Consider the following 18,327-nt stretch of genomic DNA (forward strand, 5'->3'; position numbering starts at 1 on the left):
CAACTCCTGTTGTCATTGACGAGCAGTTGATAACAGAATTGGTTGATGACCTCTTGGCGGATGTAGTCTATCAGGCAACACTGAGCCTTGATCACTTTGGCACGCTCTGTTCTACGCAGTACTGTTAAAAGCCTGTTATACTGTGATTCGGGTGCTTCTAAACCAGTTTCCAACAGTTTCCTTCATTAGCCATTCATGTATCTCAGTGGAAACATTGGCTCAATTCTCTCAGATGTCCTTCAGAAAAGCTTTTATCAATGCAAATGGTCTCTCAGGATGAGGTGTTTTTATTCCATAGATTCTAGCGAGGAAGATAGAATCAATCTGCAGAAGAGTTCCCAATGATCCAGAAATCTGAAACTATGTGCCCTGCGCAGATTCCTCAGCCATGAATTCATCTGCCAAATCATCCTATTCTTACCTTTATTGGCGCATGGCACAGGCTGCAGTCCAGAGATTCCTACCCTGGAGGTACTGCTTTTCAGCTGTCTGCTTAGCTCCCTCTATTCCCTCTCTTTAGGGTCTCCACCCTTTTCCTGCTCATGTCACTGGTACCTATATGGACCATGACTTCCAGCTGTTCACCCTCTCACCACCCCCCCTTAGAATGCTGCAGATCTGATCCGAGACATCCCCGACCATGGCACTTGGGGGCAACATACCACTTGGGCGTTTCTTCCATGTCCACAGAATCTGCTTTCTGCTTTTCTCATTATGGAATCCCCTATCACTACTGCTCTCCTCTTCTTCCCCCTTCTCTTCTGAGCCGTAGAGCCAGACTTAGTGCCAGAGACCTAGTCGCAGCAGCTTCCCCCTGGTAGGTCAACCCCCCCCCCCCCACCAAAAGTATCGAAAGTAGTATATTGGTTATTGAGGGGAATGGCCACAGAGGAGCTCTGCACTGGCTGCTTATTCTCTTCCCCTCTCCTGAGTCACCCAGCTACAAGTCTCCTCTAACTGAAGGGTGACTACTTCCCTGTAGCTCTTACCTATCACCTCCTTATTTTCCTGTACGAGTCAAAGGTTATCCAGCTGCAGCTCTAGTGCTTTACTACAGTCTCTAAGGAGCTGCAGCTCGATGCACTTTGTGCAGATGTAGTTATCAGGGAGACTGGAGGCCTCCCAATTTTCCCACAGGAAACATACCATGACCTCTGGATCCATTCTCACCACATTACTTATGGACTAGTAGAAATAAAACTTGCTAGAAACATCCTTTCTTACTTAGAATGTCTGTCTGAGCCTACCTGAGCCTGTGAGTTAAACCCGAACCACTCTAATAATGCCCCACTCTAACAATGGCTGCTCTACGTTCACAGTCTTTCTTTTTATTGGACTGTGCTGATTTCAGCCTGCTGGCAAGTTGAAAACTTCTGAGCTCTTTTGAAACCTTGCACTGCATGAATCACAAGGGACCACTCACACTAATTTCAGCACACTGACAGATAAAAATAGGATTATTTGGCAGATGAATGCGTGGCTGTAGAATTGTTGCAGGGGGCAGGGTTTCGAATTTCTGGAGCATTGGGATCTCTTCTGTGGAAGGTATGACCTGTACAAAAAGGACCGGTTACACCTGAACCTGAGAGAGAAAGTTGATTGGAAGAGGACACTATGAGGGACGAATGCAGAGCAGCAATGGCTGGAGTTTTGGGGGGCAATTGGGAAGGTACACAATAGTATATTCCAAAGATGAATAAGTATTCTAAAGGGAGGATGAGGCAATTGTGGCTGACAAGGTAAGTCAAAGACAGCATCAAAGGAAAAGAGGGTATATTAGACGGCAAGAATTAGTGGGAAGGTGGAAGAGTGAGAAGCTTCTTAAAACCAACAGAGGGCAATTAAAAAAGCTATGAAGAGAAAAAAGATGAAATATGATAAGCTTGTGAATAATATAAAAGAGGATACAAAAGGTTTTTTCCAGATGTATAAAGAGTAAAAGAAATATGAGAGTGGATATCAGACCACAGGAAAATGACACTGGAGAGATAGCAATGGGGGACAAAGAAATGGCAGATGAACTTATTAAGTATTTTGTGTCAGCCTTTCCTGTGGAAGACACTAGCAGAATGTTAGAAATGTGGGAATGTCAGGGGGCAGAAGTGGGTGTTGTTGTTATTATTAAGGAGAAGGTGTTTGGGAAGTTGAAAAGCCTGAAGGTAGTTAAGTCCACCTGGACCAGATGAACTACACCCTAGGGTTCTGAAAAAGATAGCTGAAGAGATTATGGAGGCATTAGTAATGATCTTTCAAGTATCACTAGATTTGGAATGGTTTCTGAGGACTGGAAAATTGCAAATATCACTTCACTCTTTAAGAAGGGAGAGAGGCAGAAGAAAGGAAATTTTAAGCCAGTTAGCCTGACTTCAATGCTTGGAAAGTTGTTGTCAAGGATGAGGTTTTGGGGTACTTAGAGACACACGATAAAATAAACCAAAGTCAGCATGGTTTCTTGAAGGGGAGATCTTACCTGACAAGTCTGTTGGAAATCTTTGAGGAATTAACAAGCAGGGTAGACAAAAGAGAGTCAGTGGATACTGTATCCTTGGATTTTAAGAAGGCCTTTGACAAGGTGCTGCACATGAGGTTGCTTATCAAAATAAAAGCCTATAGGAAAGGTATTAGCACGGATAGAAGTTTGGCTGACTGGCCAGAGGCAAAGAGTGAGTATAAAGGGGACCTTTCTGGTTGATTGCCAGTGATCAGTGATGTGTCGCATGAGTTGGTGTTGGGCCCACCGTGTCATGTTTGTATCTCAGTTATTTGGATGGCAGAGTTGATGGCGTTGTGGCCAAGTTTGTGGATGATGCAAAGATGGGTAGAGGGGAAGGCAGTGCTGAGGAAGCAGGGTGTCTGCATACTGACTTAGACAGATTGGAGGAATAGGCAAAGAAGTGGCAGATGGAATATAATGTAGGGAAGTGCATGATCATGCACTTTGGTACAAGTAAAAAAAACGTGGACTATTTTCTAAGCGGGGAGAAAATTCAAAAATCAGAGATGCATAGGGACTTGGGAGTCCTATTGCAGGATTCTCTAAAGGATATCTTGCAGGTTGGGTTGAAGTTAAGGAAGGCAAATTCAGGGTTAACATTCACTTCAAGAAGACTGGAATATCAAAGCAAGGATGTAATGTTTGGGCTCTATAAGGCATTGGTCAGACTGCACATGGAATATTGAGAGCAGTTTTGGGTCTGTTATTTAAGAAAAAAAATGTGCTGACATTGGAAGGGTCGAAAGGAGGTTCATGAGAATGATTCCAGGAATGAAAGTGTTAACAAATGAAGGGTGTTTGATAGTTCTGGCCCTGTACTTACTGGAGTTTAGAAGAATAATGGGGATCTCATCGAGCATATCAAATATTGAAAGGTCTGGATAGTGAATGTGAACAGGCTGTTCCAATAGTGGGAAGGTCTAGGACCAGAGGGCACAGCCACAGAATTGAGATATGTCCATTTTGAACAAAGGTGAGGAAAGGTTTTCGTTCACCATTAGATGGTGAATCTGTGGAATTCTTTGCCACAGGCGGTTGTGCAGGCCAAGTAACTGGGTGGAAGTACAGTAGATAAGTTATTGAATAATCAGGGTGTCAAGGTTATGGAGAGAAGGCAGGAGAATAGGGTTGAGAGGGATGATAGAGTGGCAGAACAGATATGATGGGCTGAATGGCCTAATTCTGCTCCAGTGTCTTATGGTCTTATAGAAAAGATGTTACTGAGAAATTCACTGATACCAGTGAGAGTGTGGACAGTTAAAAAAGCTATTTCATCACTTGGTATTCCTCATTGTGTGCACTGGGGAAAAGCAGAATATACTAGGGAGCCTCAGAGACGCCAAAATATGTCCATCTTCGGAAAAGATAACAAACTGACTTCTTGTCAGCCAGAAGGAAAGTCATTGCCAGGATCTTCTTCAACCATCTCCTCTCAGAAGGCAGAATTGTCCATGAATTTAGAAGCCCAGTGGACATGACCTTCTCTGTGCAACAGCTGTGCAAGAATGCAGCAAGCCCCGCCAGCCACTATACCTGGCCTTTCCAACCCCACGAAAGCCTTTAATTCTGACAACTGGAAGTGACTGTGGAACACACTGCTCAAGTTCTGCTGCCAGCACACACTTGTTTCATGTTATATTTACTTTATGACAGTGTGCTGGCATGATGCTCCTAATCAACCAGTGCATGAGGAAAGCAATCTCATTTAACAGATTTTCCTCAATCATTCTTGCCACAATGATGCTCCTCACCTCCAACAGGCTTTCTACTGGAATTGAGTTAATCTGCAGGGCTAATCGGAAATCACACCTTGAGTGTATAGCAAAATATTAACTTTGGTCACCAGTCTTTAGACCTGAACATGGCACGTAGATTAAATTTAAGATGCAGCTCTGGACAATATGTTCTTAGAGCTGTTAATTGAAATATCAGACAATGTAGACTAACATTCATTTTGGTTGCCTGGAATGTGGGTGCAAAGAAGGAGGTGTGAAATGTATATGTAATTCAAACGAAGCATTGTAGATTCATTGGAAAAATATAGAATTGTCCTTTGATCTTTAGCATATAAAATGTGATATAATGTTGGGTCAAACAGGGCCTCTTCCTCTGAAAGGGTCTCAATATGATGTCTCATTTTGTCAAATAAAAGACTACATATCTACCAGCATCACTCACAGCCATGAATCAAGATGACACTAACCTAAGTACTCAAGGTGTAGTGCATAGAATACCTTTTTGCACAAGCGCCCATGTGAAGGTTGAATATTGAATGGTTGTGTTGAGAAGTTGGGTTTTATACTCAGCATCCACAAAGCATAGGTCCTTTGCTAAGCTGCTTCTGCTGTACAGCCCATCCTCTACACATAAATGTTCTCTGCATAACCATGAAGAAATATGCACCCCCTTTCATATTTTGAGAGTCAACTCATAGTAAGGGATGACACGGATAATGAAAGTCATCATCCCCTTTGATGCACCAGCACATTCTTCAGATGACCAAGGAAGAGGGCATTGGAAGATTGAAGCCAAGATATTTTACAAATAATGGTCTACTAGGCAGCCATCTGGCCTAACTTTTAATATGTTTTTGAAGCTTGGACTGCTTGTAGCAAGCACTCTAAGGCAAAGAAAATATACCATGAAAGTGATCTCCACAAAGTCCAAATCAGCTGGTAGGATAAGTTGGTTGGTTACAATAACATTTTTATTTTATGATCACTAGGATATAAATAAGAATGCTGCAATGAATCTCAATTGGATGGTTTGCTGTGATGATTAGTCAAGGACACTCAAGTTCTTGATAGACTCTTGGTTGAGGAGTTCTTTCCAGAAAGCACTGGCTGTCTTTCTGTGCTTGATAAGTTCGCGTTTGTTCTTGGCTCTCCATGGAGAGTGCTCTTAGGTGTTTGGGCAAGTTCTTTACAGACTGATATATTTATCAGTGAGTTGCTATATCTGCTGAAGTTTTCAACCATCATCTGTTCTTTAGGTCAAGAGTTTTTGAATGGATCTCACCCTTAAGGTGCAGGTCTGTTTCTCTTCTCTTTTGAAGTGATCGAATTTCAAAAACCAAGAATGCCTTACATTTCATGTCATCTAGCTTCCAAATATCACACACTTAAGAAGTCAGACCTGGCATTTTCTGATAGAAAAACAGGTGCTGGTTAAGGTGAATGGCAGAGCAGTGCAGATGCTGCATCTTCTACTGGTTAAGTTGCCTGTGAGGCAGTGTCTGAAGAGAGCCATCTTTGCAAGGTTATTGTTGTTGTTCCGGGGCCAGGTTTATGAACATAACTAAGCAGACTAAACATCAGTTCAACAGTCACGAGCACCTGACACGTCATGGGTGATGTAGATATCTTTGCAGCCTCTTACTCAAATTACATAGTCTAATAGGTGCAATTTGCTGGCATAACCATGAGATTTCCTATTTATCTCTTTGATGAAATAGTGTGTTAATTATAACACTTTGTTCCAAGAATTTTAGCAGAAGGGTAACTCTATTGATAACTTCCCCTGCTGCTCTTGGGTATTCTCAGTGGGATCACATCTTTACCAGCCCTGACGTTCAGGCGTATCAGTTCTCTCGCTCTGCATAACAGGCCATGGATTTTCCAAGATCCAAGAAGGAATCCTGCTGGGCACCATCTGCAGCTTCCAGGGCTGGAGGATACATGCAAATAACATCTCATATTGCTTCAGCTCACTCTACTGCATGCTGATCCTTCATCTGAGTTAGCTGGGGAGGTACCTATTCCATACGTGCAGAGCTAACTCATTCTCATTAGCAAGACTCACACGCTGAAGATGTTGTGCCACTCTGATTTTCCCTTCCAGGAGAAGGATGCATTGATACATCTTTTCTTGAGCTGCCCAAATCCTGGAATTTGTCATTCAGGGTGATGATGTTGATGTCAAAGTGTCTGAATGCCTGGGTGATAATAGTGAAGGCACATTCATGTCTCTCACCTCTTCCCACTGTCCTCTGTCAGTCAGCCATTCATCAGAAAGGTGTCAAGATGCATGGTGGAATAGTACAGCCCAGGAACAGGCTATGCCAACCACAATGCCAGATGAAACTAATAACATTTGCCTATTTAAGCTCCATATCCTTCCAATCCCTTAATGTTCATGTGTCTATCTAAATGGATCTTAAACACCATTATTATATCAATTAAAAGTCACTGTCATATCTGTAGTAATAGCACCAAAAAGAGTAATTGATGCATCTTTTCATCATTAGCAACAGTACTAAATGAAGAGCTATTCATAATCCTCCTTTAAAATGATCTTTGACAGTTTTCGAACAGCTGCTAGTTTCATTATACTGTACTGTAAATGTCAAACATTGGTGCATAGTGAAAGGCGCTGCATGAGAAAATGTGTGAAAGTAAACAGAAAAGCCTGACTTCATGGCAAAGTTCTACACACTCTATTAAGTACAGAAATAGAGTGATGCACGAAAATAATTTGTGAGGCATGCATGACTGACAGGGTCAATGCTGGCTTGCTATTCGGGATTTGGCAGGAGGTTGGAATTTTTTAAAAAACATAAATAAAAAAACAACATAAATTTTAGTGAAAAATAATAGCACAAGGTAAACATGCATATGAAATAAAATAGGTAACTTGAAAGATGCTGATGGTTCTCCATGGCGTACCAAGTCAATGTACCCTTTCGAGGAGAAAGGAGGAGGGAATGCCAATTGAGAGTAAGGAAAAACAAGAGGATACACAAAATGAAGAAGAATAGAAATAGAAAAATGGGCAAGTGGGGTGGCTTTGCCAAAGAATATAATAGGGAGAAGGAACAGTGTTATAAGAAGAGCGGGTGAAAGAAGATGTGGATGGAAATGGGAAATTACAGATAAATACTGTATTTTTAAAATAAGGTTCCCTATAAATAAGGAACAAAGCAAAGTGAGGAGCTGTGAAAATATGAGACAAAAAGGGAAAATGGGAAGAAAAATATATGGGGCAAAAGAATGAGAGAAGGCATAAATGGAAAAGTATGGACAATAAGCTGATACTTTTACTTGACTGTCTGTTTCTTGCCTATGAGGATAAAGCAGACAAAATATTTCTATGATCCCCATTATCTGATTACTGCAGATGAGAGATGGCAGCCTAGCCTCCTGGTCATGGCCACTTTTCCATTTGGTACAGAGGATGGAGGAGGAAGAATGAATGGGATTGTTTTCCATTTGTCTTGTCACTCTGCTTTACTGAGTCAGTATTTCATCTTCCATCCTCAATCATCTACAAGTCTGCTGTGCCCAACTTGCAAAGCTACATCCACCCATCATCCCTTGTGCTTATTAAACACATTCTTCCATCAATCACAGAGGCTGCTAATTGGTTGAATTTCCTCCCTAAACCTTTTCAGATTTTTATGTCACCTATCTGCAAAGATACAACCATAAGTCTATCTTTCAGGCAAAATATCTATTCATATGCATTACATTTACCTTTCTGACCAAGAGGAAAATCACAAGAATGAAGACCTTCAAAATGTTTTATAGCATAGATTACAAATAGCTTGCCTGAAAATTGTAATTAATCCTATCTTGATTTACATAAATTACCTACATAGTTATGCCCAATGGATCTTGTAAAAAAAGTATTTTCAAAATTAAGCAAGACACATGAAAAATAGACCTAAAACATTTCTAATCGTGGGGCATGATTTCAGGCACTAATATAGGACTTTGGCTGTTCCTGTTAACACCTCTGTGTAAAACTTCAATATTCTATGCCATTGCCTCATTGATCTGTGGGAAGTAATTTATTGCTAAAATAATTCTTTCCACAGGAATGGAGGTCTAGTGAACTTCACGTTTATTGTCTCATCCTTAAACACTGCACTGTTTGCTCTTAGTTTTTAAATGAATTAATAAAAAATGATCACATGTTTTCCCCAAGAGCTCTAAACTCTGTGACATCATCTGCTGTGAGACTATCGCTGGACTACTATACGCAAGTGAATCAGACCGACCAAGTGCCCGTGCCATTTTTCCAGTGGCTGCTAACTGTTCTGGAAACAGCTGCAAACACAATCTCCTGCATTCAAAATAACTGCACATAGCCTGCATGTACAAATTAGGCTGCAGGTTTGTGCAATTTCTAGACAATAGTGCTGTTGTATAACATTTCTTCAAACTCAGGATTTTAATCCCTATATACATATATATATATAAATATAAATAAAAGTGTCGCAGAGAAAGTCTAGCAACAAAGCTATTAAATATGAAGATAATCTAGTAGGCTAGATTAGGTCACTGCCTTTGGTGATAACATTTCTAACTATTTAACTCTCTTATGGAGTGTCAGCTATCACAAACAATAACATAGATTATATGAACTGATTACAGGCTACAGTTTTTGTGCTGGCACAAGTTAATCTGAACGTTCATCAACAGGCCATGTTTATGTTAAATGGATGCCTGCTGCTTGTTACTTAGAAGCATGCCAACATAATAAACATCAACTAATGGACGCAGCTCTAATGTGGCTCCTGAGAGACGGTGGGGGTGTTGGGACTACCCAGAATGGACAAAGCAAGGGCTAACACCAGTCTTCAAGACTACTGTGAAGTCATGGGGAGCATGCCTATAAACATCTCAAATGTTTTGTTTTCCTTACAGAATGGTGTGCATTAACTGGCTTGTGTCTCATTGTAGCTATCAGCTGAGAACAGTTGATAGTATTGTAGATTATGTGTTCCACCTCCACTTTCTGAGCAAGCTCTGACTGCATTTTGATAGAAACTCTTGAATAAATCTGAGAGGATGTTAGAGCTGGAAAGAAGTCAATTCAGTTTTTGTGAGGCACAAATTAGATTAGCTGATTACCTGATGGTCATACACATGACTGTTAAAGTCAATGGTAAAATGCTCAAATTAAAATAATTGCCAAGAAATCAAATGGAGAACTCAGAAGTAACTTCTGAATCCAGAGAATGTGGAATTTCCAACATTAGAAGTGATTGTACCAAATAGTATGCACACATTTAAATAGAGGAGCGAGAAGCACACAAAGGTGAAGGGAAATAACGGGTATTACATATGGTAAGTCCAAAAAATATGGCTAAATTGATCATTCATCACTCAGCTGTAATAAGATTAGATGTTATGTTTGCTTTTATTTCACCAGTAATCACATTTAAAATTGTAAGTGCAACATCCTGAGAATATGGTATAAACATTTAGGTCTAAAGCTTTTCATCATTATCTTGCTGAAAAACTGGTTAATCTATTAAACTAAATCCACTTCTTAACAGATGTTAAGAAGATCTTAACAGTCAAGAATTTTGTTTATCCTCACAGGGAATCATAGCAATTATTATTTTTAGATCATTTCATTCTATTTCTTATTAGATAGACTAATTCCCCAAGTTCATTTTTATTCTGAGAAGTCAGCTTGCTGTTGCCGTGCAGAAAGGGCAATGTCAATAATGCCTTATACAGGCATTTTACAAGTCATTTATCAAGAGAAATCCTAGCCAGGGTAATTAAATTTAACATCTCCTTCACTAGACACGTGCACTGACTTAATCAATCTGACGCCAGCAGCCTGCTCTTTCACATTGCTTCTTGGCTTTGTTCCGAACAAATTCCAACTACTGTACATCTCTGGGCAAAAGCGATAAGGAATGTGATCCGAGCCAGCAAACAAAACTGCACTAAATTAAACGTCAATAATTTGAGCTGTGTTCCTTCTGTATGAATCTGCTGTTTCAGCAGAAGGCACACTCCTGTGTGTGCAGCAAAAGGCAGAATGCTGATGGCTGATGTAGCCCAAGGCAAGTTTAAAATGCTCCTGATCTGCTAATTGCTGTTGAACTTGGTCATAAACTTCTAGTTCTTTTGATGCTTTACAGAGACCTCTCCCATGGCTGCACTTTAACTTAGAAGTTTATTAATTTTCTCATAAATATCTCATTCTCTGTAGCATTCTTTAGTCTACTCTCTTTGCTAAATAACAAACCTTTTGTTCAGGAATCATTTCAGAAGTAATGTTATTGAATCCACAATGGTGGCAGGAAGCTTTTCCCCAAATGGCACAGGCTTGTCCAGCTACCTTTACAGTCCAAAGACAAAGGAGAAGTGATGGTCATTCAAAGCTTTTGGATATTCAATTTTTTTAAGCAATTGGCAAAACTTCCACAAGTACAGCCTCATAAATCCAAATATGAATTGCCAGTGGATGCTAACACTCCACTACACCCAAACTTTCTCCTCCCCTTTCATGTCAATTAATATTGGGTTAGCATTCAATGATGTTATTAGACTTCCAACTAGTGACATCAGATAGTGAGTATTGTGGTATTCAAGAAAACTACGTTTGTCCAAGCTGTGTCAAAAAACTAACAATACAACAACGACCTCATGCTTGGAAATCAGAAGCACTTGGCGCTGAAGATGCTCTGGGGAACAAGCTTAACAAGTCTTATATTAGGTATACTCATACTTTATCAGTGAAATACTTTGTTGCAAGAGCTGTCCATTATTATAGTGAAATTAAAATCATTTATTGAAAATCAATTGGGTTTTATGACCAAACCTTTCAGATCTACCCACGTGATGGAGAAACAAATCCGGACAATGTAATAGCTGGCTACATCCTATTCACAGGGGTAACAGTCACCAAGCAAAGTGGATGCATTTCAGTTACTAGATTTCTGCCCTTTCTCACTTTTGAACTTAATACAACATAGACCATACACATAATTAACAAAGGCTATCAATCTATGCGACACAGCAATCGGTGAAACACCTTGGCAATAAACCAGCGGACTGAGGCAACATTGTCTTGTCAAATCGTAAAATCCATGCCAAGAGCAATGAAAGGGAGCATGAATTACAGGGATAGAGTGATAAAGAAAAGAAAAAAGAAAGAGAAAAGAATTATAACTTCTATCACTTTGACTTCCTTAGGCAAAAGTAAGTAATTGGCTTAGGCTTATGAATGTGTTATATTAGAAAGGGCAGCATCTGTCTTACACTAATATTATTAAGGAAGCCCGATGGCAAAAGCTTCAGCATTTTATTATGTTCTCTAATGTTTAGTGCTTCATCATAATTATGTCTGTATTGTAAACACCAGGAGCCTTTGATGAATTGCGCTTTGCTGTAAACTGTTTGGAAGTTCTGATTATATGTGTTTACACATCAATTCAATTGCTCCATATGCCTTAGCTGGACAACATCACAAAAGACAGTTAATTTATAACAGTTATCTGACAAGATCAGAATAAAGTACCACAAAACTTGTTCCTTATATGTTCATAACTGGTAGTAAGAAAACAGACAAAGCTGAATATTTAAAATTTCATACAACTGTTTACAAAATTGTACACTATTTAATGAAAGTGATGTAAGCAATGACAATACACCTACAATATTCACAGGTCAGTTTGACTCAGTCATACTACTGAAAAGAAAGCAGCTAATCTACATTTAAGTCAATCCCTAAGCACTGCATGTTTGATACTGCTATGGCTACTTTGCACCTGCACACTCTTTATGGAACTGTGGTGGGCAGTGCAAGCCCTGACAGAAGGAAGCAGGCCCACTTATTTGTTACTTAAAAGAGATGGGCTTTCCTGCATCTATTTTTGGGAAATGTACTACAACTAACATTTTTAGCCATACGAAGGCTGTTAGCTATCTATATAGGTGCAACTATCTCCATTTTTTTGGAGGTGGAAGAGGGGAATCTATCTCTAGCTATGAGTCATTGTCAGAGAAATGTTGCACTCTTCCAAAACAATTCACAAGCAGTCCACCCACAGCTGATCTCCAGCCATAATGCCACATTAAGTAGGTTTGCAGTACAGTGACATTTTAGCTAACATTTGCTAGTCCAGGTTTCTTAACAACCATCCCATTACATTACACTGTCTCATGTAGATCTTCTGAATTTCAAAGTAAATTTATATATATATATATATATATATATAAATTGAGTTTCATTTTCTTGTGGGCATTCACAGTAAATACAAAGAAACATTGCAATGAAACAATCAATGAAAACCTGCACACAACTAAGATGGACAAACAACCAATGTGCCAAAGACAACAAATTGTGCGAATACAAAAAAGAAAGAAAGAATGAATGAATGAATGAATGAATAAATAAATAAATAAATAAGCAATGGATATCGAGAACACGAGTTGTAGAGTCCTTTAAAAGTGGGTCCATAGCTTGTGGAATTAGTTCAGTGCTGGGGTGAGTGAAGTTATCCAGTCTGGTTCAGCATTCTGATGGCTGAGGTGTAAAAACTGCTCCTGAACCTGGGACCTCAGGTGCCTGAACCCCCTTCCTGATGGCAGCAACGAGAAGAGGGCATAGCTTGAATGGTGGGGGACCTTGATGATGGATACTGCTTTCCTGCAACAGCGTTTCTTGTAAATGTGCTCAATGGTGGGGGAGCGGGAGCTTTACCTGCAAAATCCACTACTTTTGTAGGCCTTTCCATTCTTGGGCTTGGGTGTTCCATACCAGGTTGTGATTCAATCAGTCAGTATACTCTCCACCATAAAGAGAGAAGTTTGTTAAAGTTTTAGATAACATACTGAAACTTCAGAAGTTTCTAAGAAAGTGGAGGCACTGCCATGCCTTCTTTGTAAAGGCACTTATCTGCTGGACCCAGGACAAATCCTACAAAATGTAAAGTTGCTGACCCTCTCCACCTCTGATCCCATGATGAGAGTTTCCTTGAAGGTAGTCAGATTACAGCTAGTCTTCAAGAATGGTACATGATGGGGAGGATCAAACATTGTCGGTGCAATTTCTTCTTGTTGAATTCCATAGGACTTTCAGATGGTGTCTTTGTAGTCAGATAGCTGGTAACATCTGCAGCTGCTAGAAATCCAAAGCAACACACACAAAATGCTGGAGGAACTCAGCATACCAGGAAGCATCTATGGAAATGAATAAACAGTCAATCTTTCAGACCGAGACCCTTCTTCAGGACCGGAGTCCTGACTGCCCTTTGCCCACTTTCCCTGCACTTGAAATTAATTTGTTTCTTCTCTTTCCCAGTTCTGGCAAAGAATCTTCAATTTGAAATGTTAACTTTATTTCTCTTTTCCTAGATGCTGCCTGACTGCGACACCTATTTTTTTTATGATTTCCAGCAATTGCTTTTTAAATTTTAGAAAGTTATATAACACTGAAGTAGATCCTTCAGCCCAGATCTGCACCAAACCACAAAGCACTCATTTACACTAATCCTACACTAATCCCATTGCACTCTCACTACATTCTGATCAATTCTCTCCAGATTTACTGTTCACCTACACAGTTGGAGCAATTTACTGTAACCAAATAATCCACACTTCTTTGGAATGTGGGAAGGAACCGGAGCATCTGGGGGAAACATTGTGGTCACAGTGAACGCAGGCAAACTTCACACACAGAACTCCAGTTCATGTTTGAAGCAGAGTCAGTGGAGCTGGGAGGTCGCAGCCCCAGTAGCTGAGTCAATGTGCCACCTATTTTCAATCCCTTATGGAGAGCTGGTTTGTATAAGGACTCTCTCTAGTCAAATTCCAATGCAATGCTATCTTCACCATACCAAGATCCATAACACCAGCATAATTCATCAAAAAAGAGCTGAGAAAGCCCAGATGACACATTTAATTCCTTATGTTCACCAGTAGCACCAATCATATAACCATATAACAATTACAGGACGGAAACAGGCCATCTCGGCCCTTCTAGTCTATGCCGAACGCTTACTTTCACCTAGTCTCACAGACCTGCACTCAGCCCATAACCCTCCATTCCTTTCCTGTCCACATACCTATCCAATTTTACTTTTTTTAAGACATCAATCATAAGACATCAATGTATGAATCCCTAATATACTTATTGAAATGGCTTGTTAGAATTTAAAATAGCTTGAATAAGCATGCATTCACATATCCATTGGGGATAGTTTGAGCAATCACTTGTCAGGCATGTCCAGTGATGGCTTTGAGTTGTCTCCTCCCCTTGGTACAAAGAACCTCACTGTATCATGCATCTCTTTGAAGGTGACTTAGTGACGTTTGCATGGAACCATGAGCTGACCACACTGACCCCCTTCCTCTCACCTCCATGGCATTTATCGTGCATGTTGCTGCTGTCTCTTTGGAATGGGGAGTGTGCCTTTAGGTACAGATCACCGTATCATCTCCTCCCAGTCTTGATGAAGGGTCTCGGCCCAAAGCGTCACTTGTTTATTCATTTCCATAGATGCTGTCTGACCTGCTGAGTTCCTCCAGCATTTTGTGTGTGTTGCTCTGGAGTTCCTGCATCTACAGAATCTGTTGTGCTTACCATCTCATCTTCACGCTCAGTAGCTGTGGAAGCTGCATTCAGTTGAGCTTGGTGTCTTTGGGAGCTGCAGAGGCAGCATTTCAGCATGTTTTTCTGGATATAAACCCCAAAAATACTCTATTTGTTCTGGGAGAAGCAATTACATGTTGCCACTACGTACACTGCAAAGTTAATCACACCTGAAGAAGGTCTGAAATCCAATTTCTGGGCAAGGGTGCGAAGAGCCACCTTGTTCCTGCTCACATTTGCTACTTTCAGCTACAAAAGACATATTGCAATGTCTTTCATCTTTATACTATCATGACTCATGGGGCCAATAAATTTCAAGCTTTGTTGCATAAGTGACCTTCAGCTGAACCTGTGAATAATCACTTGGAAACTGCAATCACTGTCTGTAACTAAACAATTATTCATGGGTTTTATGGCTTGAGTTTGTGTGGTGGCAGTGCCATGCGAAATTTCAGAAATTAACCAGAAATTCTGTTTTGAGGATTTTCATTTGGAATAGCAGCAGAACTTCTATTGTTAATAATTATCTAAATAAATTTGTGAAATCAATTTATATTTTAAAATATGACATAATTTGATGTAGCCTTAGTGGGGTATTAATTTTTCGATAAACTCATTTTTGAAAAATTAAATTAAGTAACAAAAAGCTGCTGTTATTTGGCTGCTTAAAACTGTCCGACTATAACAAGTGTTCCATCACCTTAAACAACTACCATGAAGAAATTCTGGCCCAGATATTTTATCATATTGTGTGTTGACTGAATTACTAAATTATTCACTTGAAGCTTTTGATTTTCTTTCCAGGTTCTCTGTGCATTGGATGAGAATTCACACAGTTGCCCAGGCATTTAACACAGTGCAAAATACATTAAACATTGTTTCAGTAATTTTCTGTCATTCATGCAGAAGCAAGTTGATATAACTTCACTGTTCATTAACATATGCACCACTGAACTCCATTCTGACCATTTTCTTGGGCTAATCTGAACCACTCACATATTGTTCTAGTTGACACTAAACTCATCCTGCTTTATCGCAAATCTTGGGGTACCTGCCTATCCTTACACCAACTTCCATCCAAATCCCCATTATAATGCCTTCCTGCTGCCTTCAGTTCCCCCTCTCCAAACTTTAGCTCTGCCACTTGCACCAAATGTCACCGACCCTATTCCTTTTCTAGGACCTAGTGCCCCACGTTTAAATCTGCCGGAGGAACTCAGCAGGTTGAGCAGCATCGGTGGGATGGAAGGAAATGTTTATATTTTGGGTCAAAAAAACCTGCATCATCTCTTGTGGCTCCATTTAAATCTGGCATTCCACTTAAACTTTTTCACAGCCTGATTCTTGCTATTGAATTTCTAGTCTAGGAATGTCAAATGTGTGACCTCTAGACCAAATTTAGCACATAATTCATCCATCTGATAGTATGCAATGCCACGCTGTGCTTGGTGTTGCTGAATCTCCTGCAACACCATATACATTTCTTAGACACAGCTTTCAGCAAACTTGAAAAACAATTCCCTTTAAATTTTATGTTGCAGCAGCACCCATTTATACTGCACATTGTCAACACAATGTGGAGAACTGGCATTTATTTAGTGATGTACATAGTATTGAAACTGACTGGTGAAAAGGGGAATCAGGGCTGAAAATATGGAACTTGGCTTTGGTGCTATAAACTGAAAAGGGTATAATATGTAAAAAACTACATGCAGCTTGTGTCTAACAGGCTATGTATAATTTATCTAGTTCTTTGTTGGCATTAATATTAATCTGTTAAGGGACTATTAAAGCCCTGAAAGAATGATAAATGTATAACTTCTGTGCTCTGACATGAGAAGAGGCTTGCAGGCAGACAGAGGAAACAATTCATGGGTGTGCTAAAAAAAACTCCTTGAAGAAACACAGCATGCTCATTGACTCTTGGAAATCTCTGGCCCACGACTGCTCAAAGTGGAGGGGGAGTATTTGGGATGGAACTCAGAACCCAAAGGCAGTGATAAGAAAAACAATTGCAATGTTAGCATTCATGTTCAGAGGATTAGAATATAAGAGCAAAGATATAATGCTGAGGCTTTAGAAGGCGTTGGTCAGACACACTTGGAGTATTATAAGGATGGGCCGGCATTGGAAAGGGTCCAGAGGAGGCTCATGAGAGTGATCCTGAGAATGAAAGGGTTAAAGAATGAGGACCATTTGATGGTCCTGGGCCCATACTTGCTAGAGGTTAGAAGAATGAGGGGCAGGGGGCTCTTATTGAAACCTACTAATTATTGAAATAGAGTTGGACCTCTGGGTTGGTCTCCATGCTGTACAACGCCATGACGTCACTTCTTGATTGCACATCCTCAACCAAAATTATGAGTTCTTGATGGTTACCCCTCCAGCTTCTCACTTTGCTGTTTATGGTATGACACCACTTACTGTAAGTTGTAGTACGTTGCGCTATTGTTAACATTTTTTAGGATTGTTTTACACCAGAACAAAAGTAATATACAGAATGAAGATCATGCCAGGAAACAAATTTACTGACATGTGTTGACATCTACAGGTTTAGGATAAACTGTGGGAAGATTGGCCCAATGCAGTTTGATGCAGAACTCATTCATATTTAAGCCGATGGTTAAAATGTGATATGTGGCCAATACATTGTAGCAATTGACAGCTTGTTACATTTCAGCTGCATAACATTCAATGAGGTAATGAATATTTATAAATGTTAAGTAACTACCTTCTAGTAAAACCTGGCAGTGTTAAAGTTGAAAGCCCCTTTCTGGAAAGGTACAGAGATTAGCTTTGTTAATTCCATGTGGCTAGGGAAAGGTACAGTGCTGATGGAAATTGGCTTATGTAGTAGTTCAAGGTTGCGGTTTTCTAGATGTCAACACATGTCAACTAATATGTTTTCTTCTTTCTTGGCATGATTTTCATTCTGTATATTATTTTCATTCTGGTGTAAAATGTCCCTAAATGATGTTCACGATAGTGCAACATATACATTTCAACTGCAACGAGGATAGCATCCTCAGATGAAAGAAAAAAAATCTTATTTACTTATAGAACAACTATCTGTAGACTAAGTTGATGTCTTTACTAAACTCCTAAAACTTCATTGGCTAAAAGGCCAACACTCAAATTTTCTTAATTCTCAATGAAATCTGTCAACTCCTATTACTTCAAATGTAACTTCACATGTGCATCTTGGTTGCTTTATAAGGACGTGATGCAGTCTATAATTATCTGGACCCTGACGAAGTCTGCAATGCATGAAAATGTTCATACCAGCTGTGTCTGCATCTGTGAGATGAAGAAAATATACTCTCTTCAGCATGGAGTTTGAGTGATCTCCAAATTCTGCAATAAGCAGCAGACTTAGAAATGGAAGAAATTATTGCAGGCTTCTAATCTTGAGGTTAAGAAACTGAGAATTACAATGTGCTGCACATAGGCAACTGATAAAGCATGTCTATGCTCACTTAACTCACAGTAATGAT

General features: G+C 39.8%; 1 protein-coding gene across 1 annotated transcript in view; it reads right to left on the minus strand.

Annotated features, from left to right (window-relative positions):
• The window catches only part of LOC140734841 (potassium voltage-gated channel subfamily KQT member 1-like), a 535,989-nt gene that overhangs the window by 191,282 nt on the left and 326,380 nt on the right, over positions 1–18,327 (minus strand). The gene's annotated exons all lie outside the window — the stretch shown is intronic.

Source organism: Hemitrygon akajei, chromosome 10 (genome assembly GCF_048418815.1).
Source record: "Hemitrygon akajei chromosome 10, sHemAka1.3, whole genome shotgun sequence".
Lineage (NCBI taxonomy): Eukaryota > Metazoa > Chordata > Chondrichthyes > Myliobatiformes > Dasyatidae > Hemitrygon > Hemitrygon akajei.